This window comes from Cetorhinus maximus, chromosome 12 (genome assembly GCF_964194155.1).
Source record: "Cetorhinus maximus chromosome 12, sCetMax3.hap1.1, whole genome shotgun sequence".
Taxonomy (NCBI): Eukaryota; Metazoa; Chordata; class Chondrichthyes; order Lamniformes; family Cetorhinidae; genus Cetorhinus; species Cetorhinus maximus.
This window is the reverse complement of record NC_135890.1, coordinates 21024739-21047520: the sequence shown is the minus strand read 5'-3', so window position 1 is coordinate 21047520 and position 22782 is coordinate 21024739. Positions and strand designations below refer to the sequence as shown.

At 43.6% G+C, this 22782-nt stretch overlaps 1 protein-coding gene across 2 annotated transcripts in view; it reads left to right on the top strand.

Moving 5' to 3' along the window:
* shank3a (SH3 and multiple ankyrin repeat domains 3a) overlaps positions 1-22782 on the top strand; it is a 1183771-nt gene that overhangs the window by 1023357 nt on the left and 137632 nt on the right. The gene's annotated exons all lie outside the window — the stretch shown is intronic.

Sequence of the window (22782 nt, the reverse complement as noted above, 5' to 3'; positions counted from 1 at the left end):
GACCTTGTCCTGCCAAGAGATGCTGAAGTTATGTTTGTATATAACTCTCTCTATCTGTCAGCCATTTTGCTAGTTGAAGTCCCCTCCTTGCAATGGCTTTGGGAACAAGTTGAAGCCCCTCCCCTCCTCCCCCATCTTCCTCTCCTTCCTTACTCTCTTCCCCTCCTCTGCTTCCCCCTCCACTCCCTTCCTCTTCTCCCTTTCTTCTCTCTCTTTCCCTCCCTTACTCTCCTTCCCTCCTTCCCTTCCCCACTCCCTTCACCTTGCCATCCCCTCCCCTACCCCTTCCGTCCTCTCCTCTTTCAGTTAGTTGAACAGTTTAAAGGCCCTCCTCAGCTAGTTGAAGAATTAGTTAGCAAGTGAGTTGACAGCGTCCTCCCCCGTCCTCCCCCCACCCCCACCCTCACCCCCACCCTTCCTGGCTTGCTCCTAATGTCCAGTTTAAGTCCAAAATTAATAAAGCACCTGAGATTTACTAAATTTCCCTTGTGTTTTTTCCAAGCTATTAATTTAAATGTTGGGATTCTGTAAAAGAGGGAAGAGGGAGAGATTAAAACAGAAATAGTATACTGAAGCAAGAATGTCTGCTATTCAGTGCAATCACAACCTGAAAGTGTATTTCTCAAATTGAGAGCATGTGACACAGTGAAAGGGCTAAAACCTCTGCATGCGAACTGCTTCTCACTAAGCGTATTTTATGAAGCTCACTCTTGCAGGAAGGACCATCCATAATTGCATGCCCGTGCACTCCCGGGATGACCCAACTGCTTATTCAGTGAGTAGCTTAGCCATACAGACCAAGAAGGTCCCAGGTTCTAGGCGCTGTATGTGCTGAGTTAACTGATGTCAACAGGGATGGTGGTAGTTATTTGCACGCCTGGGCTAGAGAGAAAAGATTTGACTTCTGATCAAGCATTCCCATTGTTAGTGAGCATGTGTGGACATCAGGCGAGGACAGAATCAGGTTCAGCTGTGATGCCCATTGCAGTTAAACAGCCTGCCAAAATTCAATGTCTGGGTTCCCACAAAAAGAATGATCACTTGGATGAGGGATCAACATCATAGACCAGCAGGGGGAGTCAATGCCTTCAAACAAGAAGGACAAAAGGGATAGAAATTGAGGAAATGAGGAGAGGAGATGCCATGTGAACTGTATGTGAAATATGTTGATGTTTTCCTGGGAGTGCAGCTTGCCTTGAATGCACATTCAAGCAAATCATTGTTGGATGTATACTCATCTATCTGGCAAAGTGTGTTTAAGTTTAATGAACATTGATCTGATAAGGCATTATAAAAAATTGAAATGTCTTTTTGTGGTTCTAATGAAGTAGTTGTCTCTTAGCAATGAACTGAGTTGTAGATTGTTTTTGAAGACTGATCTTTTTTGTGGAGTCCCGGTTGAAATCCTGTTCAGACTGAGGACATGAAGGTTTCTTTGTTGGAAGTCTAGTTGGGACAGTATGTCAAGACACTGTTGATTTTTGGGATTCTGAAATGTGAAATACAATGGTTAACAGCATCCAGTCCAGTTTCCAATAAATATTAGTATCAGTCAAAAAGTTACCATGTCCTTTGAATACAGGGTTGCTGATGTGTGATGTGAAAAATGTAGATTTTGGGGACAGGAGCTTTATCCTTCAGCTTTTTCCATAATTGACAACCCAAGTGAAGAGTTAAGGCAGGGCATATCCAAGGCTAAAAGAGTAGGCAAGATTAGATCAACCCAAAAATTGGTTGGGTAATAGCTGAGTTTTAAATGTGCACGCTGAAGGAGGAAGGAAAGTTTGAGAGAGGCAAGATGTTTGACAGTGGGAAGTACTGAGAAAGAATGAGTTAGAATTGGAAGTGAAAAGTGTACAATGATCTAGCATGTGTTCAAAGGTGTTAGTTTGATACAGAGTAAAGGACCCTTCACTCAATGTTCCCCCATCATGTTTCTTTACCCCCACTGCACTTCACTTTCTCACAAAATTCTCATACCAGTTTTGTGCCAAATCGCTCTGAATTTGGTTCTGTGAACTTGCCTGCACTGAAAACTGGGCACAAGACACCCAACCTCATTTCACATTGGCACTTGGTCACTTGGGACAGTAGTAGTTGCTGAGGTTGAGTAGGAGGTTGTACAAGTACAAGACAAGGAGGTTACACTGACATTTTGTAGAGAATTGGAGAGACTACACCTGGGACCACTGGGGGAAATACAGTGAGACTGCACTCCAACTGTGGTAGAAGTGGACTGAAAAGCTAGAATCCTGTCTCCGACCCATGCTCCACCCAGTAAGCCTCATCCAAATCACTAAAAGTAGTGACACAGGTTAATAAGATCATTTTTTTAAAAAGCAATCAAAACAATGGGGATAAATGGATAAGATTGAAAAGCAGAGAAGTTATGTTAAACTTGTATAGAACATTGGTTGGACCACACTTGGGAAAATGTGCATAGTTCTGGTCTCCATATTATAAAAAGGGTATAGAGACACTGGAGAAGGTTCAAAAAAGACTTACAAGAATGATACCAAAAGTGTGAGGTTATACCTGTCAGGAAAGATTGAACAGGCTGAGGCTCTTTTCTCCAGAAAAGATAAGGATGAAGTATTTAAGATTATAAAAGGGTTTGATAGGGTAGGCGTAGGGACAATGTTTTCATTTGTGAGACAAACCCAAACTAGGGGTCATAAAAATAGCCAATAAGAAATTCAGGAGAACTTCCTTAGACAGAGAGTGGTGAGAATGTGAAACTCAAACAAGGAGGAGTTGACGTGAATGGCATAGATGCATTTAAGAAGAAGCTAGATAAACACATGAAGGGGAAAGAAACAGAAGGAGATGTCTGATTGAGCTAGATGAAGAGGGTGGGAAGAGACCTGTGTGGAGTATAAACACTGGCATTGATCAATTAGACCAAATGGCCTTTTTCTGAGCTGTAAATTCTTTATACATCTGTGTGCCCTTTCGTGTCCAGTTTTGTTCCACATTCAAGTAAAGGAACACTGGAAGTGATTTACTGGAGGCAAATAACTGTGCAGGCTTTTTAATTAGTGAGATAGGATGAAAATTAAGTGCAGTCAAATTGCTCTCTCTGGAGAAAAGGAGCCTAAGGGTTGGCAAGGGACTCATGATTCAAGGCATAAAAAGTACTGAAGAGAATTGGTGTTTTTTTTTATAATTCCTTATGAGGTTTGCAAAGCTGCAATATATTGCCCATCCATAGTTGCCCCTTGAGAAGGTGGTGGCGAGACATCTTCCTGCATCACTGCGGTCTATGTGATGAAGGTACTCCCGTAATTCTCCCATATTAGGGAGTTCCAAGATTTTGTTCCAGCATGAAGGAATGGTGGTAATATGTCTAAGTCAGAATGGTGAGTGGCTTTAATGGTGTTCCCATGCACCTGCTGCCCTTGTCCTGGTTGGTGGGAGGGGACAAGTTTTGGAGAAACTCCTGAAGAAGCCTTGGCGAGTTAATGCAGCACATCATTAGGTAGTGCAGACGGATGTCTTTGTCTAAGCATGAAGGGAACAGAGGAGCTTGACCACAAGGAGTAAGAGCCAATCAAACTTGTTGACCTGTTAAAACTACTGGATTGTGGCCGAGTGACTGTTGAAGCATTGAACAAAGGTTGAACAGATGCGTGCTAGTACAGAACCCAGGGAGATAGGTGACACATTAGAAAGGAGATGAAATGGTGTCATCTGCAGACCAGAATGATGCTTGGGTGGATGGGGGTGGATGCTATATTTGAACGGTTAAATATAAGGGCTCTGGAAAGGTTACATTTCTTCTCCCAGGTCCAATGGGTTCCAGCTTACAGTTAAATTAAACCATTTAGTCTGAGGTAAATTATCACACTTTATTCCCTTAACAAGTAGGAATAAGTCACCTAAACTATCGAAAACAGCTCATTTAATGCTGCAGTAAAGGTTAAACATGGCGGGACAGTCATGATGCAGAAGACCGCGGTTTATGGTGAATGGAACTTTGTAATTGTTGGTTTACACTGTACAAAAAAAAATGAAGCATGCATTTCTTTGGCACCAAGACTATGTTAACGACAACAGAGGACCATCAAGAGGCCACTGAGCTGTCACTGACAGGAGAGTTAATAAATTTGTGCAAAAAAAGTGCCCCAAACTGCAAACGGCTGTCGCAAACGAGATAATGAACTAAAACAAAAAACAAAAAAAGGGGTTGCGAGGCTAAGCAGCAACACACTAGGAAACGCAAACCAACTGCACAGGACAGCAGGGCACCTAGCGAAATATCTCCCTTGAACCGAGAAACCGCTAGTTCAACTGTTCAACCAGCAAGGCACCGATGAGACCACCACCACGCCAGAGCCCATCACTGAATCTGGTAAGTCATGTAAATAATGTCTGCTGTCTGTTTTAGTTAGAAATAAATAAATACTAACACCATAGCCCTATCCATTAGTCATCGCTAATATGCATGCTAGCAATGATTCCGTAGAGTCTTGTAGATCCTTAGACGTAACGCCCCAAGTCCATAATCGTTTGCTGTGCCTGCAGTAAGTTCTTTGAAAAGTGGCACTTTGATGCTGTCCTGATGGCTCAGTGGTTGAACGCACCATTTCGTGTGGTACTGAGCCATACAGGCCAGGAAGGTCCCAGGTTCGACCCTTGGTCTGTGCTGAGTTAGCTGATCTCAGCCAGGGGCAGAAGGAGAAGTTGGGGGTGGAGGGCACTATGATTGGCCTTAGTGTCCCTGGTGTAGGGAGGGATATAAAAAAAACCAAAAATCAGCCATGGTTCCCACTCCTGATCGACATTCAGTGACTCCTGCTGGGCAGCGTGTGTGTGTGTGTAGAGGTCGGGGCGAGGATAGGTTTGGGCAAGGCTGTGACATTTCTTTTGTCAGATTGCCTACCAAAGCTTGCTGCCTAGACTCGCGTGTGGAAATAGCTCAGTGGGCAGGTTGCCAGAGGGATGTCGGTGTCTAACGGACCCTTCCCCGGCAGGAGTCACTGCTTTCAGGAGAGGAGTGGAGAGGGAAAGACAATTGGAGAAGCGTCAGTGGTACTCTGTCGTCTGCAACAGTCTGATTGTAAAAACAAAATCTCAACTTGCTACGTAACCCCAAACCCAACATTAAAAACAACCTCTTATGTCTCCACAGATGAATCTCTCACATCAACCAGCACTGAGTCACTCGAAGGACTCATCAACATTTTCAAAGACGATGATGCTTCTGAGGAAAACGATGATAAGTCCGACCGGGAGGAAAGCACCACAACCCCACAAGACCCAGAACCTGAACTCCACGCCTGTGATTGTGCTGTGGAATGGCAGGAGGACCTGGCGCAGGACCTGACTCCTGTGGCTGGAACTTCCAAAGGACCTCTCCTGGATTGTACCATGCAAGCCGGAGGGTCCACCGTGGAAGACCAAGGGACGCATCAGCCACAGCTGGGAGGTGCTGTCCCTGAAACATCCCCAGCACACACCCAACAAATGCTGGAACAGACCATTCACCTCCTTCATGAGGCAGTGCAGAACTTCCACGTCACTGTGCAGTCTGGATACACCCAGATGCACAGCGACATGACAAGATCGCATACTATAATGCAGTTTGGTTGGGCACAGTTCACAGAGCAAGTTGGCTGTCTGGTCAGCCTGCTCAGGACCCTGGTGCGAGACCACCAGGCCTCTACCCCTCAGCTCCGTGATGTTGCTGTTCAGAGCTCTCTCAAGTCCCCTGAAGGCCAGTCTACTGGGGTGGTGCTGCCAGCAGCCAGCTCTCCTGTGGCTGATGTACTGCCAAATACACAGTGCAACCCAGTGGGGGATCACTTGAATGATGGATCCTCCCAAAGCTCAGTCACCTGTCCTGTAAATAGAACACATGTACATAGTTTTAATATATAACCATGTAAATAATACAACTGCATTGACACAATTTGGGTTCCACCATTGTTAAGTTTGCACATCTTTTACATCAGTCAACCAGACTACCTCAACACTACCAATTGAAAAGAAGTGCTCTGTAACTTTGTTTTAATTTGTACGTTCATCTACACAGCTACTTGGTGAAGGCATCTATGCTGTTTTGTTGGAGCGGTCAACAAATGTTAGTTCATTATTTGTACTGTTCATCAAACCATTTGACTAAACAGTTTCTATTTCATCACTTCTTTGTCTAGTGTCTTCTTTCCTCTTCCACGCTAGTATATATGATACTCGCTCTGATCTTCCCAAGTGCGTATCATAACAAGTTTCCCATCCTTGGTAACATCCTGGTGAATCTACATTGCCCGCTCTCTATCACTTTAAGTATCCTTTCTATGATGTGGTGCCCAGAACTGCACAGAATATATTAACTGTGGCATAACCATTGTTTTGTACCATGTTAACTTTACTCTTATACTCCTTACTCAGTCTAACAGCTCTTCCATCTACAGCAGGCAGCACCCTCTCAGAACTGCACTAGAACACCAACCTAAATTATGTGCTCAAGTCCTAGACTGGGACCTGAACCCACAAACTTGCCTTTACATTTTCTCTTCAATTGTATCCCAAGGTGTTTCTGGATTATCCTTGTACATCTGCTGATATTTTATCTTGTGAGTCTTCTGAGACCCACTGTCATCAATATCTTTCACTTGAGGTGGTTTGGATCTTCACATTCAAAACAAGATGAATTTATTTGTTGTGAAATAAGAGTAAATAATAATACTATCCATCTTGCAATTATTATTGTCTGAAGTCCAGTCACTGTTTTAATGTCGGCAAATACAGCAGCCATTTTGTACCACCAATGTTCCACAAACAGTAATGAGATAAATGAATAGTTATGTTTTCGGGTAATAGTTGAGGGAGAAGTGTTGGACAGGACACCAAGAAGAATGTGCTGCTCTTCTTAAATCAATGACACAGGATCTTGAACTTTGGGACCATAGAAGTTTACAGCACACAGAGAAACATTTGGTCCATTGTGTCTATGACGGCTCTCTATGCAGTCCAGATCTAAGCACACTCACCTGTGATGTTGCCATACCCTGTATCCTCTAATATTTATCCATTTTTTCCTTAAAATATGCAGTTGTGTCTGCCTCACCCATTTCCTTCCAGCTCTAACAAACATCTGCATAAAGACATTTCTCTTTGTCTCTCTTCCCTCTGAGTGCCAAATTTAAATTGATGACCTCTTGCCACTAACTCCATAGCCAGAGGAAATAGTTATTCCCTGTTCACACCATCAAAACTCTTCATAAAATTTAAATCCCTTCACGATTTTTAAAAAAAAATTCATTCAAAATTTGCAGATGACACAGAACTTGGAAGTATTGTGAGTTGTGAGGAGGATAGTGATGGATTTCAAGTGGGCATACACAGGCAGGTGGAATGTCAGACAATGGCAGATAAAATTTTATGCAGAGAGATATGAAGTGATTCATTTTGGCGAGAGGAATGAGGATCGACAATATAAAATAAAGGATACAATTCTAAAGCGGGTGTAGGAGCAGAGAGACTTGGGGGTATATGCATGCAAATCATTGAAGGTGGCAGTGCAGGTTGAGAAAGCGGTTAATAAGGCATACAGGATCCTTGGTGTTCAAATTCATGAGGCATCTGGACAGAGTAGATAGGGAGAAACTGTTCCCATTAGCAGAAGAATCAAGAACCTGAGGACACCGATTTAAGGTGATTGGCAATAGAAACAATGGTGACTTGAGGAAAAATCTTTTTACGCAGCAAGTGGTTAGGATCTGGCATGCACTGCCTGAGATTATGGTGGAGGCAGATTCAATCGAGGCCTTCAATCAATTATATGAAAACGTGAAAAAAAGGGGTTGTGGTGAAAATGCGGGAGAATGGGACTAGGTGAGTTGCTATTGCAGTGAGCCAGCACAGACATGACAGGCTGAATAGCTTCATTCTGTGCTGTAACTATTCGATTTTTCTATAAATCTTCTCTTGGCCTTCTCTGTTACTTTGGAAATTGTCCCAGTTTCTCAAATCTGTCATCAAAAATAGTTTTCCCATCCCTCGTGGCATCCTGGTGAATTTACAGTCCGTGCTCTCCATGACTTTAATGTCCTTTCTATAACACAGTGCCCAAAACTGCACACAGCACTTTCACTGTGGCCTAGCCATCGCTTTGTACAACTTTACCTTTACTCTGATACGCCACACTCAGTCTAACAGATCACCCATCTATGGCAGTGCAGTATTCCCTCAGTACTGCTCTAGAATTCTAACATTGATTACTTGCTCAAATCCTAGAGAGGGGCTCAAATCCACTAATTTGCCCTTAAACTTTCTCTTCAGTTTGTATTTCTGTAGAAGGTAACATCTCCAAGCAGGAGAGCAGGTGGATAACCTACTCGAGTTGCCTCCTTCACCAATATTACTACTCATCCTCCTTTCTTATTTTGTCCATCCTATTAATGTTATAACCTCACAAGTTATTTTTCATTCCTGTCTAGATTGCAGGCAAGTTTTTATTGATGCTATTATATCTATATCTTCTTGTGAAATATTTGCTTCTAATTTCCCAAGTTTATAGTTGACACTCTAAGCATTGCAATACATGGACTTTAATTTTTTTTTGTTCTTTTTAACTCTCCTTTTTGCTTGTTTTTTTTATTCTATCGTAGGATGTGGGCATCGCTGGCGAGGGCAGCATTTATTGCTTATCCCTAATTGCCCTTCAGAAGGTGTTAGTGAGCTGCGTTCTTATACCGCTGCAGTCCATGTGGTGTAGGTACACCAGCAGTGCTTTTAGAAAGGGAGTTCCAGGATTTTCACCCAGCAACAGTGAAGGAATGATGGTGATATGGTTCCGGGTCAGGGTGGTGTCTGGCTTGGAGGGGACCTTGAAGGTGGTGGTGTTCCCATGCATCTGCTCCTCTTGTCCTTCTAGCTGGTGTGGTCGTGGGTTTGAAGGTTGCCGTCGAAGGTGCCTTGGTGAAATGCTGCAGTGCATCTTGCAAATGGTACACAATGCTGCCACTGTGCATCAGTGGTGGAGCAAGTGAATGTTTAAGGTGTTGGTGAGGTGCCATTCAAGCAGGCTGCTTTGTCCTGGATGGTGTCGAGCTTCTTGAGTGTTGTTGGAGCTTCAATCATTGAAACAAGTGGAGAGTATTCCATCATACTCCTGTAGATATGGTGCCAGAGGACTAGAGAATTGAAAATGTTACACCCTTAGTGAAAAGCGTGTGTAATGATAAACACAGCAACCACCCGGCAGTTAGTTTAACCTTGGTGGTGAGACAAAATTAACAGTCACTTGGACAAGTGTAGATTAATTATGGAAAGCCAGTATTGATTTATTAAGTGAAAATCATGTTTAACAAACTTGTTTGAGTTTTTTTGATGAGGTAACAGAGGGTTGATGAGGGTATTGTGGTTAATGTGGTGTACATGGACTTCCAAAAAGCATTTAATAAAGTGCCACATGTAGACTTGCCAGCAAAGTTGAAGCACAAGGAATAAAAGGGACAGTGGCAGCATGGGTACAAAGTTGGCAGAGTGACAGGAAACACAGAGTAATGGTCAACAGTTGTTTCTCAGATTGGAGGAAGGTACACAGTGGGGATTTCCAGGGGTCGGTACTAGGACCACTGCTTTCCTTGGTATGTATTGAAGACCTAGACTCAGGTGTACCAGGCACAATTTCAAAATTTGCAGATTGCATGAAAGCTGGAAGTATTGTGAACTGTGAAGAGGATAGTGATCACCTTCAAGAGGACATAGACAGAGATTTGGAATGGACTGACATGTGGCAAATTAAACTTAATGCAGAGAAGAGTAAAGAGATACATTTTGGTAGGAAGAAAGAAAAGAGGCAAAATAAAATAAAGGGTATGATTCTAAAGGGGATACAGGAGCAGAGGAACGTGGCGCTATGTGTGTACAAATCATTGAAAGTTGCAGGACAGTTTGGGAAAGTGGTTGAAAAGGCATAGAGGATCCTAGGCTTCATAAATAGAGACGCAAATTGCAAAAGCAAGAAAATTATGATGAACCTTTTAAAAACACTGGTTCGGCCTCAACTGGAGTACTGTGTCAAATTCTGGGCACCACACTTTAGGAAGGTTGTGAAGGCTTTAGAGTAGGTGCCGAAAAGATTTATGAGAATGGTTTCAGGGATGAAGGACCTCAGTTGCATGAATAATTTGGAGAATCTGGGGTTCTCCTTAGAAAAGAGATGGGTGAGAGGAGATTTGATAGAGGGTAAATAGGGAGAAGCTGTTCCCATTGATGGAAGGGTCAGGAGTCAGAGGACACAATTTTAAGGTGATTGATGAAAGCATGAGGAAAATCTTTTTTACACAGTGAATGGTTAGGATCTGGAATGCACTGCCTGAGAGTATGATAGAGGCAGAATAATTTGTGACTTTCAAAAGGGAGTTGGATAAACAACTGAAGAGAAAAAATTTACAGGGTGACAAGGAGAGGGCAGGGTGTGGGACTAGCCGAGTTGCTCTTGCAGAGAGCCGGCACGGAGGTGACAGGCTAAGTGGCTTTCTCTTGCGTTGTAACTATTCTATAATTCTATGATGATACAATAAATTCCTTATGTATATCACATGTAAAAACTCACATGATACCTGATTCAAATTTCTATGTCACACTTGGGACAGAAGTGGCAAGAAACTAAGATGGCCATTCAGAATGTACAAATGTTCAAGGAAAAGGAAGTATTGGAATCACAGTGCTGGATTTTTGCCAAGTCCACCCTTGGGATATCAGAGCAGAATATCCATTCACTGCTCACCTCCACTAACTCTGGCTCTGTTTTCTTCTTAAGTCTCATTAAAGATACAGAGTGAGCTCTAAAAGGGAACCTACCACTGTCTAGGGAGGAAGTTATAATTGTGCTGCAACATCAGAAGAGTTGTAGCCTGACTTAAAGAGGGCACAAGTTTCAAAAGATTGTACACCAGCCTTGGTGTCAGTTGCCTAGGCCCCAAGCTCTGGAATTCCCTCCCTACACCTCTCCACCTCCCTACCTCAGTTTCCTCCTTTGAGACATTTCTTGAAGCCTACCTCCTGACCAAGCTTTTGGTCATCTGACTTAATATCTCTTTTTGTGGCTTGGTGTCATACTTTGTTTTATAATGCTCCTGTGACAGGCCTTGGAATAAGTTGTTGTTCTCAGATCCAGGTAGAACCTATGAAAGATGTAGTTTAGGGCTGAGTAAAAGCTTTCTCCCTGTAATTGGCCTCCCCACAAACAAAGCTAATGTTCCAATCACTACCCAATTAACAAGTAAACTTTAAATTAACTCATCCCCTGTTGATTTAACAACCATTAGACTTATAGCCTTAAAAGGAATATAGGTAAAATTAACAGAAGTATAATTTGTTTCATATTGTGCAAAGTTCTTGGTTTCATAAAGCAGAAAATCTGCAAGTTGGAACTGCATTGAGTGAACATTTCCTACCCATCACACTTCAGTTTTCTGTATCACACTAACAATTTCTGTATCATACTAACAAAACAAAGGCAGTAACTTGAAAAATACAGTTTCCCAACAATTAAAAAATTAATTGACACAGGAGCATCAAAAGACTTTCTACCTTGCCTCAGTTAGTACCATCAATCATATCCTAATAGTGCCCTGGGAAGTGAGGAGCAAGCAGGGCAATCGATTGCCCTAAGCTACCCATTCACAAGCGTTGGGTTGAGATGGGGCAGCTGGCAGGCTTCATAGCTGGTTTTGGAGAAGAAAGTAAAAGAAAGGGGGCAGGAAAACAATGGTTGTCTTCACCCCTTCCCTGCTTTCCCTGTGTTTTGCTACCTACACCATCAAAATCCTATGTCTACATACCGTTAATTGGCCTCCCCACAAACAAAGTTAATGTTCCAATCACTACTCAATTAACAAGTAAACTTTAAATTAACTCACCCCCTGTTGATTTAACAACCATTAGACTTATAGCCTTAAAAGGAATATGGGTATCTTTAACAGAAGTATAATTTGTTTCATATTGTGCAAAGTTCTTGGTTTCATAAAGCAGAAAATCTGCAAGTTGGAACTGCATTGAGTGAACATTTCCTACCCATCACACTTCAGTTTTCTGTATCACACTAACAATTTCTATATCACACTAACAAAACAATGGCAGTAATTTGAAAAGTAGTCTCCCAACAATTGAAAAATTAATTGACACAGGAGCTAGCATGTCTGTCACCTCTAACTGACCCTAGCAATCAAACACAAAAACATAAGATAAGCCTGCAACATGAACTATTAAACTCTGAAATCATTCTGCGCTTACTTAACAGCAGTAACACTGCGTGGCTTAAAGAGGATCAGAAAAATAATAGATTGTGCATTACAAGTCACAACACTTCAGAATCATCTTACTAACTTGGGCAATCCCACAGGTTATATATTTTTGATAAAAGAACCATGCCCTAGACTACACATGAGCAATGCCACGGGAGGTCAGTTAGTTTGCGATAAATATTTCCCCATCTTCAGTTCTCTGCCCAAAGGCAGGTCCAACTCACAACACCACGACCTCCACCATGGGTAGGGCAAGGAAGCAAGTCCCAAATCCACCCCAGCCTGAATGGGGATCGAACCCTGTGCTGTTCGCACCAATCTGATTTGAGTTGCTGTGGCAACGTACACTTTTACCTGCATGTTGTAGCCTGGAGCTATGGATAGTGATGGGAGAGGCTCCAATTTCTTTCCATCACATGGCTGATCGGGAATCTCTCCCGCTCTTAGTGATAAATATTTACGTATATAAAAATCCCATCTCAAACTGGACCAGCGGTTCCGTTGGTTAAATCAGAGTTAAAGTCAGTCATCAGGAGTTAGAGAATGACAAAAAAAATGTTTGCAGATTAATTTTATTTTGAACAATTTCAGTTAATGAAATATTTCAGTGATGTATGGAGCAAGATTTTTAAAATATTTCTTCACTGAAATGTTCCCGCCGCCTTGCCCAAAGGTTTTGCTTTTTTTTTGCTAGAGTTCAGTTTGATAGGAACCAGGAGCATACCCTGACAAACATCTTTTACATGTGAATTCAATGGGGATCAGGGGGAAAATCTAGCAGTGGCTGGGTCATTTGTATCATAAAGAAAGCTGATTGAATTTGATGGAAGCTGACCATTTCAGCACTAGGAAATTGCTGCAGGAGTTCCTCAGAGCAGCATCCTAGGCCAAACTCTCCTGCTGCTTCATAAGTGACCTTCCGTCCATCATAAGGGCAGGTGTGTGGCTGTTTACTGATGGTTCCACTCGCAGGATACACTACAGCAATTCACCAAAGCTTCTTTCACATCTCCTAATCCCACAACCTCTGCTGTCTAGATTTGAATTCACAAGGTCCGTGTTATGAATCCAGGACTGCAATCATACTACTGTACCCAAACTCAATCCCTGTTCTTCCAGAAACAGCACTATGGTCTCAATGTTCCTGTCTAGAAGGACAAGGACAGCAGTTGCATGGGAACAGCTCCACCTCCAAAGTTCCCCTCCCCGTCACAAGCCATCCTGACTTTGACTTATATTGCCTTCATCGTTGCTGGTCAATATCCTTCATTTACTTCCCAACCTGACAGCACTGTGGGAACACCTTCATAACGTGGACTGCAGCGGTTGAAGAAGGCAGCTCATCACCACCTTCTCAAGGGCAGTTAGTGATAGGCAATAAATGCTCGCCCTGCACTCACATTCTGAGAATTAGTTTAAAAAACCCAGATAGTGAGCTTCAGCAAGCCATTTGACTGCAGACGAAGCTCGATCCTGTCCTTATGCCAACATCGACACATACACAGGCTTCCCAACAGGATTAGGAGTCACTGAGGGGACATTGAGACCCTAGTGCTCTTCCAGTAAGAACAGAGATTAATCAGTATGATTGGGTCCTGGGCTCACAACCCAAACATTGTGAATTCAAATCACACAGTGCCAAGTTTGTCAGTGAGTTCAAGAAATTTGTGGGCTGCCATCAGATAAATCAACATGAAATCTGTCAGATGTCATAAAACCCCCAATTCGGTTGATAATGTCCGACAGAGTATGCAACCTGTGATGCTTGACTGGTCTGCACCTAACTTCACTCCAGCCGTCCACTATGTAGATGACTGTTAATGCCCTCTAAAGTGACCCAGTAAACAACCATTATATTAGAAGCCCACCAACACATTTTCGGGGCAACTGAAACTACAAGATCAAATGTAAGAGAGTTATGACAGTGAGCAGGAGAATCTTTTTTTGCAGAGTTGTGAGGCTGTGGAATTCAAGTGCAGCAGTACTGGTTGAGGCAAAGTTCAAGATTAGACTGGACAGGTGGATGAAGGAAAAGAGGCTGAAGGAATCTGGGGATGGGGAGGGTAAATCCAATTGGGTCCATTTGCTCACGCGGGGGCTGAATGCCAATATGGACTAGTTGGACCGAATGGTCTGTTTCTTTTCATAACTCCTGTGTATTTTTATATTTTGTTGTAGCAATGGGCAATAAATTTCAGTGTTACCGACATTGCTGATATCCTGAGAACAAATATAAAAGCAACTCAGTACCACTCCAGCCACTGTACTTCATACTGTGTATCCCCCTGGGACACAAAAAGTTGTTAAATTTTACTTTATGTGGACTGTACATAATGAAGGACATAGATAGATGCAATACATTTACATAGACCTACACCCAATGTACCAGATTAAGTATAGCATCCTCATACCCAGAGCTAATGCAGTCACTGTGTCATTAAAATTTCTTTAAATACCATCTCTCTCCCACCTGAATCTAATCTGCCTGATTGCAACTGCACTAATTAAGTATCTGATCTGTGCTGTTATTTTTAGTGACCTAATAATGTTTGTCTCTGCTAGGCATCGTGTTACTGCTGCCCAGCACTGCTTCCTAAACGGCAGGAATTCCATGCAGGGCTGGACTGCAGGGATCAGAGGGGAGGCTGAAAATCAGTGCGATTGAACCAAGTGCTCACGGCATCATGAGTCACAGCCTCTAGGAGAGCAGGAGAGAGAATCGGAAACAAAACACGCACACAGTCCACCTACACACCCACTCAGTCACACACCCACACACAGACGCACAGGAACACGCATCCAAATCCCACCCCTTCCCCCCCCCCACCCCACCACCTCCACACACATACACACACTGAAACCCATAAATCAAAGAAAAGCATACTCGATAACACATACATACCCTGTAATCCCACCTATCAAACACGTGCATACTCTATATCACTTACATATTTTCACACACATATATACACTCACACGCTAGGTGGAATTTAATTCTCACCCAGCAACCCATCCCATCCTGCAAATCCCCAGAGGTGGGTTCGGAGGTTGGGGGTGGGGGGGGTGGGGGGCCTTTGATCATGCAGGAAGGTATGGGGTGGAGACCCCATTGCCTTCCTGACTCCCCCAATCAAGCTCCAGGCTGGAACCTGACTCCAGGCAGCCTTCCCATCCAAAGGCAAATCAAGTCCCTTAATTAGCCACTTAAGTAGCCTTTCTGTTGACCCCTCTTCCTCCTTTGCCAGGGCTCCCCCCCCCGTTAACCCTATGCCGCCCATACTTCCCTCTCTCAAGGCTTCCATCATCGATTCCTGGTAAAGACCCCAGTGTAGTGTCAGCAGTGGCCACTGCTCCTCTGGTCGCTGACAACTCTCTGGTGCAGGATTTCTGGCCTGCACCTGGTTTAAATCAGTGGGATTTCAGATGGCACCCAGATAAGTGCCTGTTTGTTATAAAACTCCGTCAAACCTCATGAAAATTATTGACGCGCATTCTCCAGCTGGTTCTCCAGCCAGTGGACATTAAATCCTGGCCCCTGTCTGACTTCTCTACTGCAAACAGTCTTCCTAATTTACTCACTCCTGCCTCCTCCACCCTCACCTCCAACAAAAAAATGCGGAAAGCTCATGGATTTCTTTGTCACAAAGATTGGGATGATGCCATTAGCTGCTTCTGCTGCTTCCTTTCCTGCCCCTAGCCTGCCGGGTCAAAATTCAGCTAATAGTTCCGAGCCCTGAAGTCACAGCTTGTTCTAGTTTCCCTCCTATTTTCCTTCAAGCCCTCTCTCAGCTCACTTTGTCCATGAGACTTAGCTGCTGCTCCCTTGAAGCCCTTCCCACTAAACCTCTGACTACCCAACTTCCCCTCCTGGCTCCTATCTTATCTAATATTGCTAACGGTTCCCTCTATTCAAGTGCTGTTCCTCTCTCCTTCAAACCTGCTCTCCTCAAAATACAAATCCATGAACCATCTGTCCTTACAAACCACCACACTATCTCTGACCTCCTTTCCATTCTTAAGTTCTTAAATGTACTGTCACCCACAAACCTGTTTCCATGTTTCCTGGCACTCAATCTTTGATTGTCTCCAATCAGGTGTTTGATCCTCAAAAAGTACTTCCACCCACATATCCATGTTATTTTGAAGACTGCTTATTTCCACCTCTCTAACTTCACCTGACTCTGCCCCTACTTCATCTCATCTGTTAGTGAAACCCTCATCAATGCTTTTGTTACTTCTAGGCTTGACTGTTCTAACACAGCCCTGGCTGGCTTCCCATGTTCTACCCTCTGTAAACTTGAGCCAATCCAAAATTCTGCAGCTCCCACCACCCACCGCGCCCACCACCCCTGACGCCCGCCCCCCCCCATGTCCTAACTCACACCAAGTCCCATTCACTACCATTGCTGTTCTCTGGCTCCAGTTAAGCAATTTTAAAATTCTCATACTCACCAATCCCTACCTCTGTAACCTCCTCCAGCCCTGCAACCCTCCGGGTTAGCTGCGCTCTTCCAATTTTGACCTTTAAAGCATCCCTGATTTTAATCACTTCACCACTGGCGGCTTTTCCTTCAACTGCCAAGACCCTAAGTTACAGAATTCCCTCAATAAACCTCTCCAACTCTCTTCTTCTTATTGTTCCTTTGAAACGCTCCTTAAAACCTACCTTTGTGCCCCAATACCGCTTCAGGTGGTTCGATGTCAAATTTTGTTTTTAATGCTCCTGTGAAGCACCTTGGGATGTTTTACTATGTTAAAGGTGCTATATAAATCCAAATTGTTGTCCTCCACACTCAAACACACATGCTCTCATAACTGTCACACTCTCTCACATGACATTCTCCCACACTCTCTATCATGATCTTTCTCACTCTTTCTCTCACACGTTCTCACATACTCTCACACATTCACACTTTCTCTTACGCTCTCACACACTGGCTCACAATCCTTCACACATCCCTCAGGTGCACATCTGTTCTCTTACTCTCTCAGATAACCACAGGTCAATTATTGTAAATTACAGAGCCTATTAAGGCCCCGTTCCCATGCTGATTGGAATTCGCCCCATCCCTCTCCATCCCCGGACCCATAACAACTACCGGGCCATGTGCAGTGACTGCTGGCCATTCCCTGGAGTGGTCGCCCCTCCAGGATTGTGACCAGACAGCTGTGTCCCTCCATGATCTCCATGCTCAGATCGGCAGCTCCCCCTACCTCGACCCGTGGGCTTGCCGATCACTGAGTGCTGGAGGCCTCCCACTCTCCCTGTTTGAATGACACACCTGCTCCCTGTCCTTGAATCAGTTGGAGCATTGAAGATTGGGGTGGCTGTGCCTAAAGCACACAGTGCAGGCTCGGCACCCGGAACTAGTCCCCATTTCCAGCTTCAGACCCTTTATTGAAAATCCAACCCTTAGTACGTTGCACATGCACTCTTTTTCTTACACACACACGTGGAAGATCTTCCATTTGGTGCGCATTTCAGACAGTTGATGGGGAAAGTAGGGCTGGGCCTCATGAACAGGCCCTACAGGCTGTGAGAGGAATTGGTGCCTCAGGGCAGCTTGCCATCTCTGTGCTGGCAGAGCCAAGCCAGTTGCTGGCCTTGGAAAGAGGTAAGCCCATGTAAATAGCTACACTAGCCACTACTGCCCAGGTCACTTATTCCAAGGACAGCAGAAAAATGGTGATGGCGTTTCCACCAGGCCGAGCCCTTGAAAGTTTCCCTGTGTTCTCTTAGGCCTCAGGCCTTCTTAACAACTTATACATGGGCTGCTGGCCTTACTGGCTGTGACGTTCATGGGAGGTGGTGGGTGGTGTGGGCTGAGGTTGGTGTGGTTAAGAGGCAATCAAGATGACTGTGCAGTCATGGAAGCTGTTCTGTTGCTTTTGGCTCCACAAGAAGGTTTGTTTACACTTTATTTAAAACAAACTTACCATCGGTTGGTGGTAGCGGAGCTGCTGAGGAACCTTGAGAAGGGCAGGCCCAGCACTTGCTCCGCTTATCAGAAACACATTTTCTAGAGGGACCCTTCAAGTGTTATTATCCCCTAATTAACACATGCATCAGGTCATTGAATTTAGCAGTGGCCTGAATGCAAACGCAGTTTAAGCAAGAGCCGTCCCATTATTAAGCTTGTCAGCATTGCACCCGTTGCACATCCAAAAATGGGCACAATTCAAACTAATTTCTAACCTTCTCTTTCTCTCTCACACACACACATGACTCTTGAATTAACAGTTTGCATGTAATCCAGTTACAATCAATCCAGCCAGCATTCACATTGTACTAGCTAAACACATCACCCATGTATGCAGCACATGACATGGGGGAATGTGCGCCTGATTGTGCAGCTAAAGGCATGAATGCCCTTGGATAGCAGCTCAAGACCGGGGGCTGAGCCAACAAAGGGGAGGAGGGCTAGATCCTGGGGCATAAAGAAACAACAGGGATATACAGACCATGAGAACTGAAGTCCAGTAAAGATCACCTTTTGTTTCTAGTGAATTGCTGGAGGACACGCATAGATTCCACTTTCTCCAAAGAGGCTAAGAGGGTCTTTAAAAATAATTATCAATGAAATTGGATTTCAACCCCGCAGCACATTAACGGTTGATGCAGCACTTCTCCATTGAGTGTTCCCATGGCAACCAATGGTTCCATTTAACCATTCGAGTACAAACTGTCTTTATTCTCTTTATTGTTCACGCATCTTATCTAATCTCTTTTTTCTTTTCCTTCCCTTTTCAATTTTTTGTCTTGAGGTCCCTGCCACGGAGGCGCGGACATTTTCTGAAACATTTGAGAGAACAGGAGTGAGTAGCGCTGCTGACAGGCAGGCCTCGCTAGCCAGTATTGGCTTTAAAGGCATCAGAATTGGGAGCAGGAGTAAGCCAGTTGGTGCCTTGAGCCTGCCCTGCCATTCTGTAAGAGCATTGCTGACCTTCTACCTCAAATCCACTTGCCTGCATTAACCCCATATTCCTTGATTCCCTCGGTATCCAAAAATCTGTCAATCTCTAACTCGAATAACTGCTCAATGGCTGAGCATCAACTGCTCCCTGAAGTACAAATTTCCAAAGATTTACAATTCTGTGAGTGAAGAAATTTCTCCTCGGTGCTAACTGGCCAACCCCTTATTCTGAGATTGTGACGCCTAGTTCTAGACTCCCTAGCCAGGGAAAACATCCTCCCAGCTTCTAGCCTGCCAAGTCTCTTATCGATATGGGTGTTTCAATGAGTTAGTAAATGATCTGTATTTTCCATTCTCTGAGTCGCCGCACTGACTGACAGGACAAGCTTCCCGATTCATGGATGTAACTGAAAACACAGGAACATGGGAATTCCTGGATGACAAAATACCACGGTGCATCTGTTTCACATTCTGCCATCCTGGTAGTCACACAATACTGCACCAGTGGAAGTGTTGACCAATCACAGCCATTAATCTCTATCAATTCGGCTACAACAGAACCAGACATGAGGTGAGGAAAAACCCCAGGGGCAGAATTTTTCAGTCGGCATGTGGGGGTGGGCCCGACACGCTGACGCCGGGCGCGCGTCCCAGCGTCATCGCGCTGAGTTGCGATGTTTCATTCAGCGGGCGTGTGTCAGAGTCAGCTACACGCCCGCCGATATGTAAACCGTCTGTTAAAGCCATTAAGGATCTAATTATGGTTATTGCGAACGCTGCCCGTCCAACCTTGCGGTTGGCAGGCAGGCGAAAAGCCCAAGCGGCCTTCACGTTTTTTAGGAAACCTCATCCACGAGCAGGATGAGGTTCTCTAAAGCTTTTATTAAATACATTTTTAAAATTTCATAAATATAAAAACATGTCCCAACTCATGTGACACAGTGACATGAGGGGACATGTTTAAATAAATTTTTAAACCTTTTATTTAATCATTTTATTATCGATTCAATCTCCCTGAGGCAGCTCTGTGCCTCAGGGAGATTGAAGCTCTTTCGCGCACATGCGTGATAGAGCGCTGACCCCGACTCTCCCTCCTCCCCCTGCCCACACAGGTAGCGTTGAGTACAACCAGTCACATTTTACGCTGAGCGGGCCTTAATTGGTCCGCCTACGTAAAATGGCGGCATGGATCAGCCCTGCTCCCGCCGAACCCGCCCGCCATATGAAAAATTCTGCCCCAGCTGTAGAGAATTTTGGTTACTGTCACTCTGAATTTGCCTGTTTCTCCCAAGCATGCTACACTTACACAAAGGATCATAGAATTGTCCACCATAAAGGAAGCGATTTGGCCCATTGTGCCTCTGGAAGAGCTACCCAATTCCCACTCCCCTGCCTTTTCCCCATAGTCCTGCCAGTTTTTGCTTTTCAAGCCTTTATCCAGTTCTCTTTTGAAGTTTGCTATTGAATCTGATTCCACCACCCTTTTGGGTTCTGCATCTAGATTATAACAGCTTGCTGCTTAAAACAGAAAAAGTTTTCCTCATCTCTCCTCTTTCAGAAATTACTTTAACCAACCATCTGCTGGTGGAAACAATTTCTCCCTAATAATGCTACATTAAGCTCTCATAGTTTGAACACCTCTATCCAATTTTCTTTTAAACTACCCTGCTCTAAGGAGAATCCTAGCAATTTCCACATAGTATCTCCACATGACTGAAGTCCCTCAACATTGGTACCATTCTAGTAAATTTCTTCTAAATTGTTTACATCCTTTTTTAATTCGACACAATGCTCCAGCTGTGACCCTAACAATGATTTATGAAGGTTTACCATAACTTCCTTGCTTTTTGTACTCTGCGCCACTATTTATAAAACCTTGAATCCCATATGATTTTTTGAAAGCCTTTTTTTAATTTGTTCATGGGATGAGGGCATCGCTGGCTGGGCCAGCATTTATTGCCCACCCTTAATTGCCCTTGAGAACTGAGTGGCGTACTAGGCCATTTTGGAGGGCATTTAAGAATCAACTACATTGCTGTCAGTCTGGAGTCACATGTGGGCCAGACCAGGTAAGGACAGCAAATTTCCTTCCCTAAAGGACATTAGTGAACCAGATGAGTTTTTACGACAATCAACAGTGGTTTCAAGGTTTCGTCATTAGACTTTTAATTCCAGATTTTTTATTGCATTCAAATTCACCATCTGCTGTGGTGGGATTCGATCCCAGAGCCTTACCCTGGGTATCTGGATTACTAGTCCGATATGACAATACCACTATCCTGCCACAATCATAGATTTGTGTGAACCTCCCAGTTTCTTTGTTCCTACATATACTTTAAAATTTAATTTATACTGCCATTTAATTTATACTGCATCTCCTCAGTCTTCCTTCCAAAACCATCACGTCATGTTCCTCTACATAAAATTCATCTGCCATGTGCCTGCTCATTTCACAGGTCTGTCTATTTTCCCTGAAGTCTGCAACAATCAGCCTCATGTTATGCCTCAAATTAAATGTTATTCTCCAGGACTTCTGGAAATGAGCTCACTGAGATCCACAGTGAATATGAACTTGATTTCAACTATCAGCTGTCAACTTCTAAGTTAATTTAAGTGTTTCTATTAATATTAATAAACTTCCATTTATATCACATCTTCAGAAACCTCTGAAAACACTTCACATAATATAGTTACTTAGAACCAGGCCATTCAAGGGTGAAATCAGGAAGCATTTTTTCACACAAAGGGTAGTGAAAATCTGGAACTCAACTGTTACCCCCACCCCCACCAAAAACTATTGATACTGGGGTTGAAATTTTCAATGCTGGGATTGATTTTTGTTAGGTAAATTTTTCGAAGGATATAGTGTAACAACAGGTAAATGGAGTTTAGGCACAGATCAGACATAAGAAAAAGGAACAGGAGTAGGCCATATAGTCCCTTGAGCCATGTCTGACATTCAATAAGATCATGGTTGAACTTCCACCTTAACTCCACTTGCCCCATAACCCTTAATTCTAGTGTCCAAATATTCATCAATCTAAATTTTGAATATACTTAGCAACTAGCCAATAACAATCCTCTGGGGTAGGGAATTCCAAAGATTCATAATTCACAACTTCTCCTCACCTCAGTCCTAAATGGCCAACCCCTTTTCCTGAGACTACGATCTCTAGATTTAGACTCTCCAGCCAGGGAAAACAATGCCTCAGCATCTATCCTATCCTCTAAGACCTTTGCACATTTCAATGAGACCACCTCTAATTCTTCGAAACTCCAAAGAATATTGGCCTATTATTCAATGTCACCACATTGGACAACCACCTCATCCCGGAATCAATCTAGTGAACCTTTGTTACACCCTCTCTGAGACAAGTATATCAATCATGATCTAATTTAATGGTGGAACTAGCTCTAGAAGCAGAATGGCTTACTCCTGTTTCTATGTTCCTATGACTTGTGTAAGATTCCCTAACTAATTGAATAACTACTTACTTTATTTTTGGCACATTGACCAACTCTCCAGGAGAACTCCCTGTTACTCTTGGGGTAGATCATTATTGTCCACCAGACTGACCAGAGGTGAATTGGGTTTACTATCTCATCCAGGG